This window comes from Lagenorhynchus albirostris, chromosome 4 (assembly GCF_949774975.1).
Source record: "Lagenorhynchus albirostris chromosome 4, mLagAlb1.1, whole genome shotgun sequence".
Lineage (NCBI taxonomy): Eukaryota > Metazoa > Chordata > Mammalia > Artiodactyla > Delphinidae > Lagenorhynchus > Lagenorhynchus albirostris.
The window spans coordinates 103,358,677-103,380,130 of NC_083098.1; the positions used below are offsets into that span (position 1 = coordinate 103,358,677).

Below are 21,454 nucleotides of genomic sequence, written 5' to 3' on the forward strand. Positions count from 1 at the left end.
GTGTTAGGCGCTTTTTACAGAAGATATTTGTTTTTTTGTCCAGTTTTCCTGGAGTACAACTGGGATTGATAGAGGCACAACTCTACAAGGTAATGTATCATTCAGGGTTAATCCGGGATACAGAAACCACACCAGTTAACTGAAGAGAGAGAAATGAATATGAAGTATTCTTAACTAGATACAAAGTAATTAACTAGGTAACCGAAGGAGTAAAAGGAGAACTCTAACTAGTGGTGGGCTGCTAAGTGTTTACAACCAGATCTCTGGTTGGGGAAATCTGATTTGTAGCATTTGCCAATTTTCATGGTGTAAATACTCCCAGCATGGCAGATTTCCAGCTACCAGCAGTTTACCATCTCACTTGCAAAATTCCTGAAAATTTAACAATAGACTCTGCAAGCCAATATGGGCTGGCTCTGGCACAGAGGTAGCAACTGCAGGAAACCGCTAACATCCCTAGGGCTGAGGAACAAAGAAGCTGGAATTACTGAAACTTAGTAGCCTGGAGGAGGGGCACCGCAGCTTGCGGCAGCCTCTGCTCCATGGTAACCACGTGTACCCGAAAGGCCGTGATCAAAAATGCAGATATGTCGGAGGAGATGCAACGGGCTTGGTGGAGTGTGCTACCCAGGTGTTGGAGAAATATAACACTGAGAAGGACATTTGACAAGTACAAGCCAACCCGGCACAGCATCGCAGAAGGAACTTCGGTACTTACGCGACCCCTGTAACTAAACACTTGATCTACTTCTCCCTGAGCCAAGTGGCCATTCTTCCGTTCAGATCTGGTTAGAAACATGGACTGTACCACACACCCAGTGATCTATCCAAAAACAAGGACTGCAGCCTGAATTCCAAATACCTGAGACTGAAATCTTCATCCTCGCCTAAAGGAACACCTCGATCTTTCATTGTCTTGCTTTGAACAGGGTATTCTAATTTCTTGTGGTTATAAAACAATTAGCAAAGCAGCCTACATTTGTAATTTTTATCTATTCCCCATGCTTGTTCTTCTCAAAATCCATTCCTTTCAAAATAATAAATAAATAAATCTGATGGAGAAGTGTGAAAAATAAAGAAATGCATGCACACATAAATATATAAACAAAAAGGAGGTGTGACTGGTGCCAGTGACTGAAATGAAGCACAATATTTGAAAGTGTCAGAGGAACTGCAAACTGGATTCAATTCTGACTTCAGGAAGGAACTGCCACCGCAGGATGGAAAAGCACTGCTGGAGCACAGCTCATAGGAACAGGAAGAGCTCAGAAGCCAACAGGAAGCAGACGGGAAGGAGCGAGGCTTCCTCCTCCAGCCTGGCCATCTCCCTCTAGTGCCCCCTGATGGAAGAGGAAAAGGGAACTGGCGGCAAAGCTGGATGTGGTTTGCAGAGTCCTAGCCCCAACATTGCTGAGCTGAATCTAGAAAGATGGTTTGGAGCTGAAAGGCAATAGCTTAATAACTGGCCCAGTTATAATCGGAAGAATAATATACTTGTATAACTCTTTACAATTTGCAAAGCTTTAGAAAAAACCAAATTGAAATGATAATCACCATTTACTGTTAAGTATTTATGAGCCAGGAACCATGCTAAATTTTATACACAACGTATCTCATTCAATTTTCAGAACAGTCATATGAGATAGGTATTGTTAACCCCATTTAGTTTATGAGGAAACAGAGGTACAAAAAGTTTGAGAGCTGCCCGAGATTACACAAGTTGATGGCGACTAAGTGGTTGTTACACATGAAGTCCACAGTACGGTCTCTTAGCCACTGGGCTGTCATTTTCAGTAGGAAAGAAACCAAAATGACAAGCACCAAATTCATTTGATATCTACTCCGGAAGAACAGCTCTCATTAAGAGGTCTATGTTAAAGTTGGGGTCAGCTGGAAAGAAAACCATAAAAATAGCAACCTAAACCATTCAGGGGCTTCATTTTTGTCACATAAAATGAGTCCAGAGTTTGGCAGTCAAAGAATGAATGGTAACACTCTGATGCCCTCAAGGATCTAAATTCTTTCTAATTTTCCCCCCTTTTCACTCTTCCTTTGCAGGTGTCTTCCCTTCTCATGCTGCTGCCTTGTGCCAAGGCTGTTCCTTCATATCAAAATTTGAGTCAGTGTTTCAGTTGAAAAGAGGGAAAGGATGAAGAGAGGCTAATTCTGCTCCTTTCAAAGAATTTCTCAGAAGCCCCTCCCAGGAAATTCTGCTTACATCTCATTGTCCAGAACTGCGTCACATGGCTACTCATAGCTGAAAGGGAGGCTGGGAAATACCTTTTGTAGCTAGGCATATTTCCACACAATAAAATAGGAGTTCAGTTAATTTGAAAAAAGAAAGGATATTGGTTTGCAAATTATGCACATCAATCACAAAAGATAAGCAGGGCTTGTAGGATCAACAGCTTATTTCCCCTTTACTTAGTTGTCTGACTGCCATTTCCCAACCTCTTCACTTTTCATTGACTCTGTGACCCAGATTTCCCAAGGCACCCTCAGCTGAAAGTGTTCACCGCTTTGTCCCATAAACTCTCTCATATTTGCCAGCCCTGTGTCCTGACTTCGGTATGAAAAATATGTGTCCATATAAACTATTTATCTGTTTTCTGGTAAATTCTTCAACAGCCCTTCCGTTCCTCTTAATTCTCAATTTAGGCCCAGCTGACCCTAAAACTAAAGTCCCAAAATGTCCCCTTTCATTTTGTTTGTTTTTTCATTTTTTTGGACCATTTTGTCAAATTTCTGTTGTTTCTGGTAATTTGATTTAACATTCTTAGGGTTTGGAACCATTGCTGGATCAAACTGAATAGAACATGTCAAGAGGGATTATTAAACTTCATATGAAGTGATATTCTCCTCCAACAGAGTACCTCCTCTCCTCTTCATCCAAGGAGATTGTGAGCTTGAAGAGTAAGGGTTAGGAGATCCTAAGCATTCAGCCTTTGAGCTACTTACTCTCTATACTCTTTCTTCATACTATCTTAACCAGAATAAATAGAACTTTAAACAACAGGAAGATTTCAAGAAGACAGGAAAGCATTCCAAGTAGGCACAGCACCCCTTTCCTCTCTCTCCAAGAGATCATGGCCATGAGAATCAATAACCAAGCTCCAGTAGGCAATGACTTAATAGGACAATGTGTCAGGTAAGAGGTAGGTGACATATCATAATTACTATGCAATATCTTAGCCTTCATTTTAGCAGATGGTCATAAAGTGTTGATCTGTGTATGTGTGTGTGCATGCACTTAATTCTACACACCTATACCACCAGAGCAGGCCCTTATGCCTTTTTCCCTCTTTTTCTCCTAAGGGTTTTTTTTTTTTAATAGATTTCTTTTAGAAAGGTTTTAGATTTACAGAGAAACTGAGCAAATAGTAGAGAGTGCTCCCATATACCTTCCCCTCACCCAGTATACCCTATTATTAACATCTTATATGAGTATGGTACATTTGTTACAATTAATGAACCAATATTGATACATTATTATTAAATAAAGTCCAGAATTTATTAACATTTTTTTTTTAGTTTTTACCTAATGTCTTTTTTCTGTTAGAGGATCCCACAAGGCTACCACATTCATTACATTTAGTCATCATGTCCCTTTAGGCTCATCTTGACTATGACCGTTTCTCACTTTCCTTGTTTTTGTTGTTTGTTTTTATTGGAGTATAACTGATTTACAATGATGTGTTAATCTGTGCTGTACAGCAAAGTGAGTCAGTTATACATATACATATCTCCACTCTTTTTTAGATTCTTTTCCCATATAGGTCATTACAGAGTATTGAGTAGAGTTCCCTGTGCTATACAGTAGGTCCTTATTCGTTATCTATTTTCCTTGTTTTTAATAACCTTGACAGTTTTAAGGAGTGCTGGTCAGGTGTGTTGTAGGATGCCCTCTACTGGAATTTGATGTTTTTCTCTTGTCCAGTTTGGGATTATGGGTTTGGGGGAGGAATATCACAGAGGTAAAGGGTCATTTTTACCACAGTCATATCAGGGGTACATACAATCAACAGAACTAATTATTTTGAAGCTGACCTTGGTCACTGGCTAAAGTAGTGTTTGTCAGGTTTATCCACTATGAAGTTACTCTTTTTTCCCCTTTCTGTACTGTATGCATTTTTCAAGGAAACCAATGTATACAGTCCACACTTAAGAAGTGAGGAGTTATGCCCCCTTCCCTGAGGGTGGAGTATCTGCACAACTTATTTGGACGTCTTCTGCATGGGAGATTTGTCTCTTCTCCCCCATCTACCTCTTTATTCAATCATTTATCTATATCAGTGTGGGCTTACAGATATTTACTTTATACTCTGGGTTATGATCCAATACTACTTTGTTTATTTTGTTGTCCAAAAATTTCCAGCTTTGGCATTGGCATCTCTTTCAATTGACTCCTGTGCCCCTTTGATGTAATACAAATCAACGTAGGTTTGGTTTTTAGTTCGTTTTTTTGTTCATTTGTTCAGACCTTCCTTATTTGGGGGCTCTACAAGATTCACCAGGTTCATCTTGTATTATTTCCTGCCCCAGTCCTAGAATTAGCCATTTCTCCAATTATATTTTCATCTTTATTATCAATTTTAGTTGTTTCAACAATTCTTTATTCAATAAATAAGCATGAAGTTCCTGTTTCCTTTTGCTTCCAACAAAGAAGAGATGAGAAGCAGACACACAAAAAAAATAAGTTCAAAAGAAGCAGATCCTCGAGAGAAGGAAGGAAGAAAGGGTTTCACGTCTTCTATTCCCTATCGTTACCAGGAGGTAAGTCACACTTCTAGACTGTCAGAGGGGAAAGTCCATCTGCAGGAGAAAGTCAACACCTGGACCCCCTCAAAGCATCCCTAGGGTGGGTGCTGTCCCTCCAAAAGAACCTCTGCTCTCTTTTTTCCTGCAGGGAAAGGTCTTTGCATCTCATCTTGAAAAGAGGGGACACCATCCAGCACAGCTGTGTCCTCTGGAAATGGTTCAAACTCTGGTGCCAACACGGAGAAGGATAAAAGGAGCCCAAGGAATGTCTCTAGTGAAGATGAAAATATCCACAAGCCCCTCAAGATATCAAGATACCCTTGTGAGAGTGCCAGTGTGTGTAAAGTGGCCAGTGGGTGTTTCAATGAAACAGTACCAAGTGAGAGGCACTGAATGCCGTCTCCTAGGGGTGCTGTAAATATGTTAGTAGGATCACATTACAGAGAAGGGGGTCCAGCAAATTGTGTGCTCCTGAAGGGACCAACAAATGGATAGAGGGAAGCAAGAACCATAAAAACTGGCTGGGGTTTCCCTTCTCAGTGGCTGCTTCCTCCAGAAAGCCCTCCCTGGCCCATGGAATGGCCTGGGTGGGGCATCTTTGAGCACCTAAAGCTGTGAACGCTCACTCACTTATCAACAAATGTTTACTCACCCCTAATATGAGTCAAGAACCAAGCTATGTGCCAGGGATAAAGAATTACACCCTGAGACTCAAAACTCACATACCAGGGGATGGAGAAAGAGGGTGGGGGAATCACAAACATGTCAGTATGCAACTTCAATACCATGATAGGAGGCAATAGGCAAGACAGAAGAAGAATAACTGCCCAGGTTATGAGGCAAAGGATGGTGGAATGGATGAAGAAACATCCAAGCAGTCTTAAAGGATGACAATTAATCCTCCAATTCCACTCATTGACCATTCTTCATATTATCTAATATATTATATTCTTCTCTTGCTTTTTCTCTCTAACTTCTCTTAGAGACACCTTTTGATTTGCTCACTGTAATCAGTCAGGTTTCCACCAGCGAAAACAGAACCAGTAGGATATATATGTAAAGAAATGGGAGATAGATAGAGATAGAGATAAAAGGAAAGAGAGAAAGCGAGAGAGAGAGGGAGGGATTTATTGCAAGGAATTGGCTTACACAATTGTAGAGGCTGGCCAGGCAAGTCTGAAATCCTAAGGGCAGGCTGGAAGGAAGGACAGGCTGGAAACTCTTGCAGGAGCTTGACACTGCAGTCAGCAGGTGGAATTTCTTCTTCCTCAGGGAAACCTCAGCTCTGTTCGCAAAGCCTTTCAACTGATTGGATCCGGCCCACCCAGATTTTTCAGGATAATCTCCTCTTACTTAGAGTCAACTGACTGTAGATGTTAAACAGATCTACAAAATACATTCACAGCAACACCCACATGACTGTTTGATTGATTAACTGGGAATTACAGCCTAGCCAAGTTGACACATACAACTGACCATCAAACTCACCCATCTCTTTCTACTATCTGCCTTCAGTGCACCACTCACATGAGATCACAGACTTCCCTGGCGGTCCAGTTGTTAAGACTCCCCGCTTCCACTGCAAGGGGCACAGGTTCGATCCCTGGTCAGGGAAATAAGATCCCGCGTGCCGTGCAGCGCAGCCAAACAAACAAACAGAAAAACACACACGTGAGATCACAATGAGAGGAATTCCTCTAGGACTTGTGCAATATAATAGCCCAGCTTATTCACTGATTCACCCCCCTCCCACCCAACACACCTAACTACTCGGAGCCTTTGCCTGGACTCGGGCAGGGCTATAGCTGCCTGTCTGGGTGTGCCCAGGGTTCAGATCACTATTGAACATTTCCTGGATAAACAAAGAGGACTATTGTAATACATGCGAAAGGGGAAAGGATGCCACATAACCATTTAGAAAGATGGTAAATGCAAGGCACATTCACTTAGAAATTAATGAAAGACAAAAATATGGGAGTTTTGGACCCTAGGGGGAAAAAAACAACTTCTATTCCTTTCTCCTTTAAGTGTACAGAACAGAAATTAAGTACTCAGACCCTGCAATCAACTGGATTTGAAATTTACTTTATATAACCTATTTGAAATCTAGTGGCAATTTCATAACCATTGTGAACCTCAGTTTCTTCAGCTATGGCATGGGAAAATAATAAACCTTACCTCAGAAAGTTGTTATGAGGATAAAAGAAAAAATACATGCAAAAGCACTTAGCGCAAAGACAAGCATCCTGTAGAGTTTTTTAAAGTCACTATTATTATCATTAAGTAACTGCTCTGTGCCAGGCAAAGTAGGGGATACTGAGATAAGTAAGAACCTTGAAAATCCTTTGAGAAATGTCAGACATATAAACAATTTCAATGCAATATGTAAATCCAACAGGAGACAGGGTAGCAGAGAAAGGAATGAGTACTCCAGCCTAAGAATCAGGAAGACTTCCCAGTGGAAATTTCACATGAACTGGGCTTCCAATGACCAGCAGTGCTTCCTGAGCACAAAAGCAGGGTAGGGTATTGCAAGCATAAGGAATAGCATGTGTAAAGGCAGAGGCATAGAAGAGCACAGTGCATCTAGAGGTGAGCAAAAGTCCAGCGTGAATGGAGCATAGGCATTGTACAGTGTAGGAAGGAGGGGTGGGGTAAGGCGGAGGAGGTGGAAAGTGGGATAAAGACATCTGATGAAGGCTGATATGGCATGTTAAGGAGATTGGCCTCTAGCCTGAAGACAGTTGGAGGCAGGCTTCCAACTCTGCTTTTGGCCACTAAGCAATTGTACTGTAAATTGATAAAGCAGCATTTGTATTTACTTGTCTACAAGCCAGACATAGCAAATGCACACATCCCCATGGAAATGTTCCTCGCCAGGATCATCAGTAATCTGGGCAGAGGAGGGACAGGGGGATTACACATACCAAAAACAAGTCAACCATGGCGCCCAACCCAGTCCATCACCTTACATCACCACATGGCCGGACTTATAGAGGATGTGGGGAGGAAGAAAACTTTCTTAGTTGAAACAGAAGGACATATCCACAAGTATTTTTCTCTCTTCCCTCCCTTCTGCACACTCCAGTTCTGAACCATTTTTATAATTGACTATTCCTTCCTCCTTTCAGCATTTGCTTCTCTTGGCTTCTTGGACAACCTCATTCTCCTGGTTGTCTTTCTACCTCACAAGATGCTCCTTCTCAGTCTCCTTTGCTGGTTCCTAACGTTGGAGCCCCAGATTTCAATCTTTGGACCTCTTCCCCATCTTCCCTCATTCCCTAGGTGTTTTCATACAAATGTATTACTTTGTAATACATTTGTAAATGTAATACCATCAATCTGCTGACAATTTCCAAATTTATATCACCACTCAGACCTCTCCCTTGGATTTCAAACTCTGTATCCGATTGCCTGCTCAATATTTCCACTCGATATGTCAGGCATCTCAAACTGAAGATGGATAACACTAAACTTTTGGTCTTTCAAGCCAAATCTGTTCAATAAACATAAATCCCAAGATCCTTTTAAAATATAAATTATCACCTCACTTCCCTGATCAAAACTGTCCAACAGCATCCTATTTCCTTCACAGTAAAAACCAAAGTCCTACAAAATTCCAGATGTTGAATTCCCTCCCCTTTACCTGCTTGACATTGATCTACTACCCTCCACCATGGTCATTCCACGCCAGACACACCAGGTTCTTGCTTTTCTTCACGTACAGAAGCACACAGGAGCCTCAGAGCCTTTACACTTCTTCCGCCTGCTAAGGATGCTCTTCCCCCAGATGATTGCAGATTGGATGTCACCTTCTCAGTGAAGTCTTCCCTAAGCACTTTATTTAAAATATTAAGTCCACCACTGTCAACACCCCATACAGAATGCCATATGTCCTTTTCTGCTTCATTTTCTCCTTAGCACTTGTCACCATCTAATCAGGCATCTCGTATAGTTTTTACTTGTCAATTAGTTGTTGTTTTTCTCTCTTGCCACCACCACTAGAATACAATAAAGCATGAAGATGTTTTCTTCTGTTTTATTCACCACTATGTACCCTACAACAAAAAAACAGAACCTGGAGCATAGTGGCTACTCAATAAACATTTTTAAAATTAATGAATCAACCTATGGAGAAAGCACTGCACTTAGAGTTTGAAGACCTGGGTTTGAATTCAGACTGTGACTTATTTCATTGCACCATTGGTGAAATGATTCATCTTCTTTGGCCTCAGCTTCCTCCTTTGAAAATTGGGGTTAGTAATCTCTGTTTAACATGTAGCAATGATTAACTAGGATTATAAAACACAATACAATGGGCACTCAAAAACTGATTATACACTCATTTATCTTATTTAATGTTTCTGGCAGTTCAAAAAGTCAACCCTGTGATAGAATGAGAGCTTCATCCACTGCCAGCAGTTCTTAGACAAAATATGATTTGTAAAAACCAAGTTTAAACATCTACATTTTGAAGCATTATTATTTTCATACTCCATATTAACTCCTCAAACTTCAATAGGAAGTTAGGGTCCAGATACATTTTGTCAAGTAAGATGATAGACTAAAATAACAGATTGTGTTTTATGTCAGATAGGCATTCACGAAATTATTTATTTAACAAACATTTATTAAGTACCTACTATGTGCCAAACACTGTTCTAGGCTCTGAAGATAGAGCAGTGAACAAGACAAAGTTTTTGCTTTTATGGCATTCATATTGTAGTTCAGAAAGAAATGAATGAATACATTAAGAAAGTAATGATTTATAAAGAAAAAGCAGTATAAAGGAACAGAGAAGCATGCTATTTTTTTTATAGGATAGTCTGATACGGTAAAATTAGATCAGAAGCCTGAATGAAATAAGGGATTAAGCCATGGAAATACCTGGGGAGATAATGTTCCATGCATAGGAAACAGTAAAGAGTGTTTATTAAAGAAACAAGCTGATTCTCAGTAAGAACAGTGAGTTTCGTGGTGTTTTAATTTGCTCTATATCCATCCCCTTTCCCCAGCTCCATAGTAGCTGTAAAATCCAACAGCCATGGAACTATACTTACGAAAAACAGCAGTCTACAGTCAATGGAAGGTACAGAACATGCCTAGAATTCCCCCAAAAACCTCCATTACAAGAGAACCATCAGTATTTGGCCTGTCTGGCAGTACCCTGGTGTTCTAACTATGTTTTTAGATTCTGTATGTCTATTTGGCATCCATTAATCCCAGGGCCAAACTATCAGCCACATGTTTACCTGTCCTACAAGTCAGCCTGCCTGAAACTCACCTTTCATGAGCAGATCAAGGTTGTGCCCCCACCCACCTTCTTATCTGACACTCACACACCAAGCCTGTAATTCCCCTCCCATAAATCACTGTAGGGCCAGTGTTCAGGCAACTAGAACCCAAAGCCCATCAGAATTATTTAAACTGGCCAATCCTAAACTGTTTATTTTGCTCTGCTTTGCCCTTCCCACAGAAACCCCAAGAAATGTTCTTAAGTAGGCCTTCCCCTCATTTGTGCTTCTGCCTAACCAAACCTGGTATTTATCCTGTGGTCCTGAATGGTGTGGTATGTCTCTTTTTAATGACCTTGGCCTCTCCATGTCATCACTCAGTCACATCTCTATAAGTTAAATCTCAGGTATAATTTTTAAACACCTGGAAATTCCCACTCATAGGACTTGTCTTTATTTGACCTGACTTAGAACTCCATCATTGTGAACAGCCTTTTCCATGGGGCATTTACTGAAAAATACCAGTGGCTATGATTTAACATCACAGCTGCCTGAGTTAAGATTAACAGCTGGGGCAAACAAAGGGCTGTCTAAATTTTTTTTTTTTTTGAGGAATTAGATGTCCACAGAAGGCTTTGAGAAAGCACCAACATATTCCTGGGAACCTAGGTGGCAAAGTGCATGCTCAGAAAAGACCTGGGAAAGCTCTTGTCTCTGACCTCTGACCAAACTTAAGGCTCTGCACAGGCAGGAAGTGAAGGGTAAGGCAGAGCTGTAACTAGCAGAATGTGAAAAGTGCCAAACATGCACCCAGAACCCTTTGGCAGAGGCTGGGAGAATTATTGCTTCAAAGCATGCAAGGAAATCCCTGTCTAATTATTAGCTGACCACTAAGCCAACTGACCAGAGACTTCAGTGGCCACACATGACAAAAAATACTGACTTTACAAAATTAGTTGAGGAAAATCACTAGGCAAACAAACTGTCATGACAACAAGCATAAACAATGACAACAAGCCATGAGGAAGTGGGGGAAATCTGGTTTCCATAATATTATTTAAAATGTTCAATTTTCTACAAAAATTATGAGACATGAAAAGAAATGGGAAAGTATGGCCACACGGGATGGGGGTGGGGGGGGACAGTTAGTAGAAACTGTCCCTGAGAAGGTCTGAACATTGGACTTACTAGACAAAGATTTCAAATCAGCTTGTGTTAAGGGTCTCTAGATCTACCTTGAGGTTCATGATTCACTAGAGAGACTCACAGAACTCAGGAAAGTTATACTCATGATTACAGTTTATTACAGAGAAAGGATACCAATTAAAATCTGGAAGGGAAAAAGGTACAAAGGGCAGGTTCCAAGAGAGACAAGGCAGAAGCTTCCAAAGTCTTCCTATTGGAGTCATATAGACTCTCCCTACAATGACTGTGATAACGTGTACTGAGTACTGTCAATCAGGGAAGCTCACCCAAGCCTTGAAGTCCGAGGTTTTTAATGGGAGTCAGTCACATCATCTCAATAGATGTGGAAGAAGCATTTGCCAAAATCTGATGCTCAGTCATGATAAAACACTCAACAGACTAGGAATAGAGAGAAACTTCCTCGACCTGATGAAGAAATTCTACAAAATAAAAAACTAGAGTTAACATCATATTTACTGGTGAAAGATGGAATGTCTTTCTCCCTGAGATGAGGATTAAGACAAAGATTCCACTCTTCCCACTTACAGTCAACATTGTACTGGAGGGTCTACCCAAGGACATTGAGCAAGAAAAATAAAAAAGGTACCCAGGTTGGAAAAAAAGAAGTGAAATTATCTCTATTCATGGATGATATGGTCTTGTGTGTAGAAAGTCCTAACGAATACACATGCACACACACAAGCTATTAGAACTAATAAACAAGTTCAGCAAGATTGCCAGGATAAAAGATTAGTATATAAAAGTCACTTACATTTCTGTGTACTAGCAATGAACAATCCAAAAATGAAACTAAGAAAATAATCTCATTTATAATAGCATTCAAACAAGTAAAATATTTAAAATAAATTTAACAAATGGAGTGTAAAACTTATATACTAAAAGCTATAAAATATCATTGAAAGCAATTAAAGAAGATCTAAACAAATGGGAAGACATCCCACATTCATGGATTTGGAAGGCTTGGTATTGCTAACATGTCAGTACATGCTACATTGATCTACAGATTCAAATACAATTCCTATCAAAATCACAGCTGTCATTTTTGCAGAAATTGACAAGTTGATTCTAAATTCAAAGGGAAACGCAAGGGACCCAGAAAAGCCAAATCAATCTTGAAAAGGACAAAGTTGGAGAGCTCACTGATTCTAAAACTCAGTACAAAGCTACAATGATTGAGACAGTGTGATATGACATAAGACTAGACATATAGCTCAATGGAATAAAATTGACAGTCCAGAAAGAAACCCATGCATTTATGGTAAACTGATTTTCAACAAGGGAGCCAAGACAATTCAAAGGGGAAAGAATAATCCTTTTAACAAATGATGCTTGAGCAACTTGATATCCACCTGCAAAAGAATGAGTTTGTACCCTACCCCTTACACCATATATAAAAATTAACTCTATATGAATATACATGTAAGTTTTTTGCTAAAACTTGACACATGGACTGAAGAGCATAATGTACATGACTGAAGATAAATACTTGAGTTAGAAATTTAAATCAACTTATGCATCCAGAACACAATATGAAAGGACAATGTGTTAAATATAGAAAAGAAACGTAAAGAAATATGTCATCTAGATTCAGACGTTTATAATTCATTTAATAGGATTTCTGTCATCATAGAGAGAATAGAGGAAAAGATATAACAAATGAAATAAAAGTAGAAAATTTCCCAGAACTACAGAAAGATATAAATGTTCCAATTCAAAAAGTCCAAATACACATGAATTTTCATTTTTTCAAGGAAAAGAAAAAATTCCTAAAATCTTCCAAAGGGGGCACAGAGAGGAGGAGTTAACAGGTACACTACAAAGATCTGAGATTTAGACTGGCATCAGAATTTTTATCAATTTTAGATGCCAGAGATTTTCCAAGTTCAAAGAGGAAACATAGCCTATACAAACAAGTATTCATATTAATCTAAAATGTTCACCTTTACAAAATCAGTATACCACAAACTTCTTAAGAGCATAAAACAGAGTAAGACAATACAACTGGGATACATTTAAAACTTAAGGGACACTAGAATTGGCTCAAGTTGGCAGAGTAGAAGGACATGCCTTCACTCCCTCTTGCAAGAACACCAGAATCACAACTAACTGCTGAACAGTCATTGACAGGAAGACACTGGAACTTACCAAAAAAGATAACCCACATCCAAAGACAAAGGAGAAGCCACAATGAGATGGTAGGAGGGGTGCAATCATAATAAAATCAAATCCCATAACTGCTGGGTGGGTGATCACAGACTGGAGAACACTTATACCACAGAAGTCCACCCACTGGAGTGAAGGTTCTGAGCCCCATATCAGGCTTCCAAATCTAGGGTCCGGCAATGGGAGGAGGAATTCCTAGAAAATCAGACTTTGAAGGTTAGTGGGATTTGATTGCAGTACTTTGACATGACTGGGGGAAACAGAGACTCCACTCTTGAGGGCACACACAAAGTGATGTGTGCATCGGGACCCAGGGGAAGGAGTAGTGACCCCATAGGAGACTGAACCAGACCCACCTGCTAGTGTTGGAGGGTCTCCTACAGAGGCGGGGGTTGGCTCTGTCTCACCGTGAGGACAAAGACGCTGGCAGCAGAAGTTCTGGGAAGTACTCTTTGGTGTGAGCCCTCCGAGAGTCCACCATTAGCCCCACCACAGAGCCCAGGTAGGCTCCAGTGTTGGGTCGCCTCAGGCCAAACAGCCAACAGGGGAGGACCCCAGCCCCACCCACCCATCAGCTGTCAAGCAGATTAAAGTTTTACTGAGCTCTACCCGCCAGAGCAACAGCCAGCTCTACCCACCACCAGTCCCTCCCATCAGAAAACTTGCATAAGTCTCTTAGATAGCCTCATTCACAAGAGGGCAGATAGCAGAAAGAAGAAGAACTACAGTCCTACAGCCTGTGGAACAAAAACAACATTCACAGAAAGATAGACAAGATGAAAAGGCAGAGGGCTATGTACCAGAGGAAGGAACAAGATAAAACCCCAGAAAAACAACTAAATGAAGTGGAGATAGGCAACCTTCCAGAAAAAAAACTTAGAATAATGATAGTGAAGATGATCCAGGACCTCGGAAAAAGAATGGAGACAAAGATCGAGAAGGTGCAAGAAATATTTAACAAATATCTAGAAGAATTAAAGAACAAACAAACAGAGATGAACGATACAATAACTGAAATGAAAAACACACTAAAAGGAATCAGTAGCAGAATAACTGAAGCAGAACAACAGATAAGTGACCTGGAAGACAGAATGGTGGAATTCACTGCTGCGGAACAGAATAAAGAAAAAAGAACGAAAAGAAATGAAGACAACCTAAGAGACCTCTGGGACAACATTAAACGCAACAACATTCACATTATAGGGGTTCCAGAGGAGAAGAGACAGAGAAAGGACCCGAGAAAATATTTGAAGGGATTATAGTGAAAAACTTCCCTAACATAGGAAAGAAAATAGCCACCCAAGTCCAGGAAGTACAGAGACTCCCAGACAGGACAAAACCAAGGAAAAAAACGCTGAGACACATAGTAATCAAATTGGCAAAAATTAAAGACAAAGAAAAATTATTGAAAGCAGCAAGGGAAAAACGACAAATAACATAAGGTTAACAGCTGATTTCTCAGCAGAAATTCTACAAGCCAGAAGAGAGTGGCATGATATACTTAAAGTGATGAAAGGGAAAAACCTACAACCAAGATTACTCTACCCAGCAAGGATCTCATGCAGATTTGATGGAGAAGTCAAAAGCTTTAGAGACAAGCAAAAGCTAAGAGAATTCAGCACCCCCAAACCAGCTCTAAGACAAATGCTAAAGGAACTTCTCTAAGTGGGAAACACAAGACAAGAAAAGGACTTACAAAAAAAAACCCCAAAACAATTAAGAAAATGGTAATAGGAACACATATATCGACAATTACCTTAAACGTGAATGGATTAAATGCTCCAACCAAAAGACACAGGCTTGCTGAATGGATACAAAAACATGACCCATATATATGCTGTCTACAAGAGACCCACTTCAGACCTAGGGACACATACAGACTGAAAGTGAGGGGATGGAAAAAGATATTCCATGCAAATGGAAATCAAAAGAAAGCTGGAGCAGCAATACTCATATCAGATAAAATAGACTTTAAAATAAAGAATGTTACAAGAGACAAGGAAGGACACTACATAATGATCACAGGATCAAACCAAGAAGAAGATATAACAATTATAAATATATATGCACCCAACATAGGAGCACCTCAATACATAAGGCAATTGCTAACAGCTATAAAAGAGGAAATCGACAGTAACACAATAATAGTGGGGGACTTTAACACCTCACTTAACACAAATGGACAGATCATCCAAACAGAAAATTAATGAGGAAAACACAAGCTTTAAATGACACAATAGACCACATAGATTTAATTGATATTTACAGGACATTCCATTCAAAAACAACAGATTACACTTTCTTCTCAAGTGCACACAGAATATTCTGCAGGATAGTTCATATCGTGGTCACAAATCAAGCCTCAGTAAATTTAAGAAAACTGAAATCATATCAAGCATCTCTTCTGACCACAACTTTATGAGATTAGAAATCAAATATAGGGAAAAAAACGTAAAACACACAAACACATGGAGGCTAAACAATACGTTAATAAATAACCAAGAGATCACTGAAGAAATCAAAGAGGGAATCAAAAAATACCTAGAGACAAATGACAATGAATACAAAACAATCCAAAACATACGGAATGCAGCAAAAGTAGTTCTAAGAGGGAAGTTTATAGCTATAAAAGCCTACCTCAAGGAACAAGAAAAATCTCAAATAAACAATCTAAACTTACACCTAAAGGAACTAGAGAAAGAAGAACAAACAAAACCCAAAGTTAGCAGAAGGAAAGAAATCATAAAGATCAGAGCAGAAATAAATGAAATAGAAACAAAGAAAACAATAGCAAAGATCAATAAAACTAAAAGCTGGTTCTTTGAGAAGATAAACAAAATTGAAAAACCATTAGCCAGACTCATCAAGAAAAAGAGGGAGAGGACTCAAATCAATAAAATTAGAAATGAAAAAGGAGAGGTTTCAAAAGACACTGCAGAAATACAAAGCATCCTAAGAGACTACTACAAGCAACTCTATGCCAATAAAATGGACAACCTGGAGGAAATGGACAAATCCTTAGAAAGGTATAACCTTCCAAGACTGAACCAGGAAGAAATAGAAAATATGAACAGACCAACTACAAGTAATGAAATTGAAACTGTGACTGAAAATCTTCCAACAAAGAAAAGTCCAGGACCAGATGGCTCCACAGGCAAAATCTATCAAACATTTAGAGAAGAGCTAACACCCATCCTTGTCAAACTCTTCCAAAAAATTCTGGAGGAAGGAACACTCCCAAACTCATTCTACGAGGGCACAATCACCCTGATACCAAAACCAGACATAGATACTACAAAACAAGAAAATTACAGATCAATATCACTGATGAATATAGATGCAAAATCCTCAACAAAATACTAGCAAACAGAATCCAACACATTAAAAGGATCATACACCATGATTAAGTGGGATTTATCCCAGGGATGCAAGGATTCTTCAATATATGCAAATCAATCAATGTGATACACCATATTAACAACTTGAAGAATAAAAACCATATGATCATCTCAATAGATGCAGAAAAAGCCTTTGACAAAATTCAACACCAATTTATGATAAAAACTCCAGAAAGGGCATAGAGGGAACCTACCTCAACGTAATAAAGGCCATATACGACAAACCCACAGCAAACATCATTCTCAATGGTGAAAAACTGAAAGCATTTCCTCTAAGATCAGGAAGAAGACAAGGATATCCACTCAATAGTGTTGAACCACTATTATTCAACATAGTTTTGGACGTCCTAGCCACAGCAATCAGAGAAAAAAAATAAATAAAAGAAATACAAATTGGAAAAGAAGAAGTAAAACTGTCACTGTTTGCAGATGACACGATACTATACATAGAGAATCCTAAAGATGCCACCAGAAAACTACTGGAGCTAATCAATGAATTTGGTAAAGTTGCAGGGTACAAAATTAATGCACAGAAATCTCTTGCATTCCTATGCACTAATGATGAAAAATCTGACAGAGAAATTAATGAAACACTCCCATTTACCACTGCAACAAAAAGAATAAAATACCTAGGAATAAACCTACCTAGGGAGACAAAAGAACTGTATGCAGAAAACTCTAAGATGTTGATGAAAGAAATTAAAGATGATACCAACAGATGGATAGATATATCATGTCCTTGGATTTGAAGAATCAATATTGTGAAAATGACTATACTACCCAAAGCAATCTACAAATTCAATGCAATCCCTATCAAATGACCAATGGCATTTTTTACAGATCCAGAACAAAAAATCTTAAAATTTGTATGGAGACACAAAAGACCCTGAGTAGCCAAAGCAGTCTTGAGGGAAAAAAGCGGAGCTGGTGGAATCAGACTCCATGACTTCAGACTATACTACAAAGCTACAGTAATCAAGACAGTATGGTACTGGCATAAAAACAGAAATACAGATCAATGGAACAGGATAGAAAGCCCAGAAATACACTCACACACCTATGGTCAACTAATCTATGACAAAGGAGGCAAGGATATACAGTGGAGAAAAGACAGCCTCTTCAATAAGTGGTGCTGGGAAAACTGGACAGCTACATGTAAAAGAATGAAATTAGAACACTCCCTAACACCATACACAAAACTAAACTCAAAATAGATTAAAGACCTAAATGTAAGATGAGACACTATAAAACTCTTCGAGGAAAACACAGGAAGAACACTCTCTGACATAAATCACAGCAAGATCTTTTTTTGATCCACCTCCTAGAGAAATGGAAATAAAAACAAAAATAAACAAATGGGACCTAATGAAACTTAAAAGCTTTTGCACAGCAAAGGAAACCATAAACAAGATGAAAAGACAACCCTCAGATTAGGAGAAAATATTTGCAAATGAATGAATGGACAAAGGATTAATCTCCACAATATATAAACAGCTCATGCTGCTCAATATCAAAAAAACAAACAACTCAATCAAAAAATGGGCAGGAGAACTAAACAGACATTTCTACAAAGATATATAGATGGCCAAGAGGCACATGAAAAGATGCTCTGCATCACTAATTATTAGTGAAATGCAAATCAAAACTACAATGAGGTATACCTCACATCAGTCAGAATGGCCATCATCAAAAAAATCTACAAACAATAAATGTTGGAGAGGGTGTGGAGAAAAGGGAACCCTCTTGCACTGTTGGTGGGAATGTAAATTGATACAGCCACTATGGAAAACAGTATGGTGGTTCCTCAAAAAAACTAAAAATAGAACTACAGTGTGACCTAACAATCCCACCACTGGGCATATAACCTGAGAAAACCATAATTCAAAAAGAGTCATATACCACAATGTTCATTGCAGCTCTATTTACAATAGCCAGGACATGGAAGCAGCCTAAGTGTCCATCAACAGATGAATGGATAAAGAAGATGTGGCACATATATACAATGGAATATTACTCAGTCATAAAAAGAAACCAAATTGAGTTATTTGTAGTGAGGTGGATGAACCTAGAGTCTGTCATACAGAGTGAAGTAAGTCAGGAAGAGAAAAACAAATACTGTATGTTAACACATATATATGGAATCTAAAAAAAAGAAAATGGTCATGAAGAACCTAGGGGCAAGAAGGGAATAAAGACGCAGACCTACTAGAGAATGGACTTGAGGATATGGGGAGGGGGAAGGGTAAGCTGGGACAAAGTGAGAGAGCGGCATGGACATATATACAATACCAAATGTAAAATAGGTAGCTAGTGGGAAGCAGTTGCATAGCACAGGGATATCAGCTCGGTGCTTTATGATCAGCTAGAAGGGTGGGATAGGGAGGGTGGGAGGGAGGGAGAGGCAAGAGTGAAGAGATATGGGGACATATGTATATACATAACTGATTCACTTTTTTATAAAGCAGAAACTAACACACCATTGTAAAGCAATTATACTCCAATAAAAACGTTACTTGCACCCTGATGTTCACTGCAGCACTACTTACAATAGGCAGGACATGGAAGCCACCTAAATGTCCATCAGCAGAGGAATGGATAAAGAAGATGTGGTACATATGTACAATGGAATATTACTCAGCCACACAAAGGAATGAAATTGTGCCATTTGCAGAGATGTGAATAGACCTAGAGACTGTCATACAGAGTGAAGTAAGTCAGAAAGAGAAAAATAAACATCATATAATATTGCTTGTATTTGGAATCTAGAAAAATGATACAGATGAACTTATTTGCAAAGCAGAAATAGGGGGCTTCCCTGGTGGTGCAGTGGTTGAGAGTTCGCCGCCGATGCAGGGGACAAGGGTTCATGCCCCGGTCTGGGAAGTTCCCACATGCCGCAGAGTAGCTGGTCCCATGAGCCATGGCCGCTGAGCCTGCACGTCCGGAGCCTGTGCTCCGCAACGGGAGAGGCCACAACAGTGAGAGGCCTGCGTACCGCAAAAAAAAAAAAAAAAAAAAAGAGAAAAAGAAATAAGGACACAGACATAGAGAACAAGCATATGGATCCCAAGGGGGAAGGAGATGGTGGGATGAATTGGGAGTTTGGGATTGACATATATGCACTACTATGTATAAAACAGATAACTAACAAGAACCTACTGTATAGCACAGGGTGCTCTACTCATTGCTCAGTGGTGACCTAAATGGGAAGGAAATCCAAAAAAGAGGGAATATATGTATATGTATAGCTGATTCACTTTGCTGTACAGCAGAAACTAACACACCATTGTAAAGCAATTATACTCCAATAAAAAAATTTTTTAAATGAAACACCTATTAAAAACAAGGTTATATATTGATAAGTTGATAAAAATGTTGTGACCTGAAGAGGAGCTTCAAGATGGCGGAAGAGTAAGACACAGAGATCACCTTCCTCTCCACAAATACATCAGAAATACATCTACACGTGGAACAGCTCCTACAGAACACCTACTGAATGCTGGCAGAAGATCTCAGACCTCCCAAAAGGCAAGAAACTCCCCACGTACCTGGGTAGGGCAAAAAAAGAAAAAAAGAAAAATCAGAGACAGGATAGGGACGGGACCTGCACATCTGGGAGGGAGCTGTGAAGGAGAAAAGGTTTCCACACACTAGGAAGCCCCTTCCCGGGCAGACACTGCGGGTGGCGGAGGCGGGGAGCCTCGGAGCTGCAGAGGAGAGCGCAACAAGAGGGGTGCGGAGGGCAAAGCGGAGAGATTCCCGCACAGAGGATCAGTGCCGACCAGTACACAGCAGCCCGAGAGGCTTTTCTGCTCGCCCGCCAGGGCGGGCGGGGGCTGGGAGCTGAGGCTCGGGCTTCGGTCGGAGCGCAGGGAGAGGACTGGGGTTGGCTGCCTAAACACAGCCTGAAGGGGGCTAGTGCGCCACAGCTAGCCGGGAGGGAGTCCGGGAAAAAGTCTGGAGCTGCCGAAGAGGCAAGAGACTTTTTCTTGTCTCTTTGTTTCCTGGTACGCGAGGAGAGGGGATTCAGAGCGCCCCTTAAAGGAGCTCCAGAGACGGGTGCTAGCCGTGGCTATCAGCGCGGACCCCAGAGACGGGCATGGGACGCTAAAGCTGCTGCTGCTGCCACCAAGAAGCCTGTGTGAGACCACAGGTCACTATCCACACCTCCCTTCCGGGAAGCCTGTGCAGCCCGCCACTGCCAGGGTCCCGGGATCCAGGGACAACTTCCCCGGGAGAACGCACGGCGCGCCTCACGCTGTTGCAAAGTCACGCTGGCCTCTGCCGCCACAGATTCGCCCTGCATCCATACCCCTCCCTCCCCCCGGCCTGAATGAGCGAGAGCCCCCGAATCAGCTGCTCCTTTAACCCCGTCCTGTCTCAGAGAACAGACACCCTCAGGTGACCTAAATGCAGAGGCAGGGCCAAATCCAAAGCTGAACCCCGGGAGCTGTGTGAACGAAGGAGAGACAGGGAAACGTCTCCCAGCAGCCTCAGGAACACTGGAGTAAATCTCCACAATCAACTTGATGTACCCTGCATCTGTAGAATACCTGAATAGACAACGAATCATCCCAAATTGAGGAGGTGGACTTTGAGAGCAAAGATATATATATTTTTTTCCACTTCTTCTCTTTTGGTGAGTGTGTGTATGTGTATGCTTCTGTCTGTGATTTTGTCTGTATAGCTTTGCTT

The 21,454-nt window shown here is 40.4% G+C and overlaps 1 pseudogene; it reads left to right on the forward strand.

Moving 5' to 3' along the window:
- The first annotated feature begins 542 nt into the window (after window positions 1–542).
- LOC132519115 (dynein light chain 1, cytoplasmic-like) lies at window positions 543–793 on the forward strand (annotated as a pseudogene).
- Window positions 794–21,454: the final 20,661 nt, after the last annotated feature.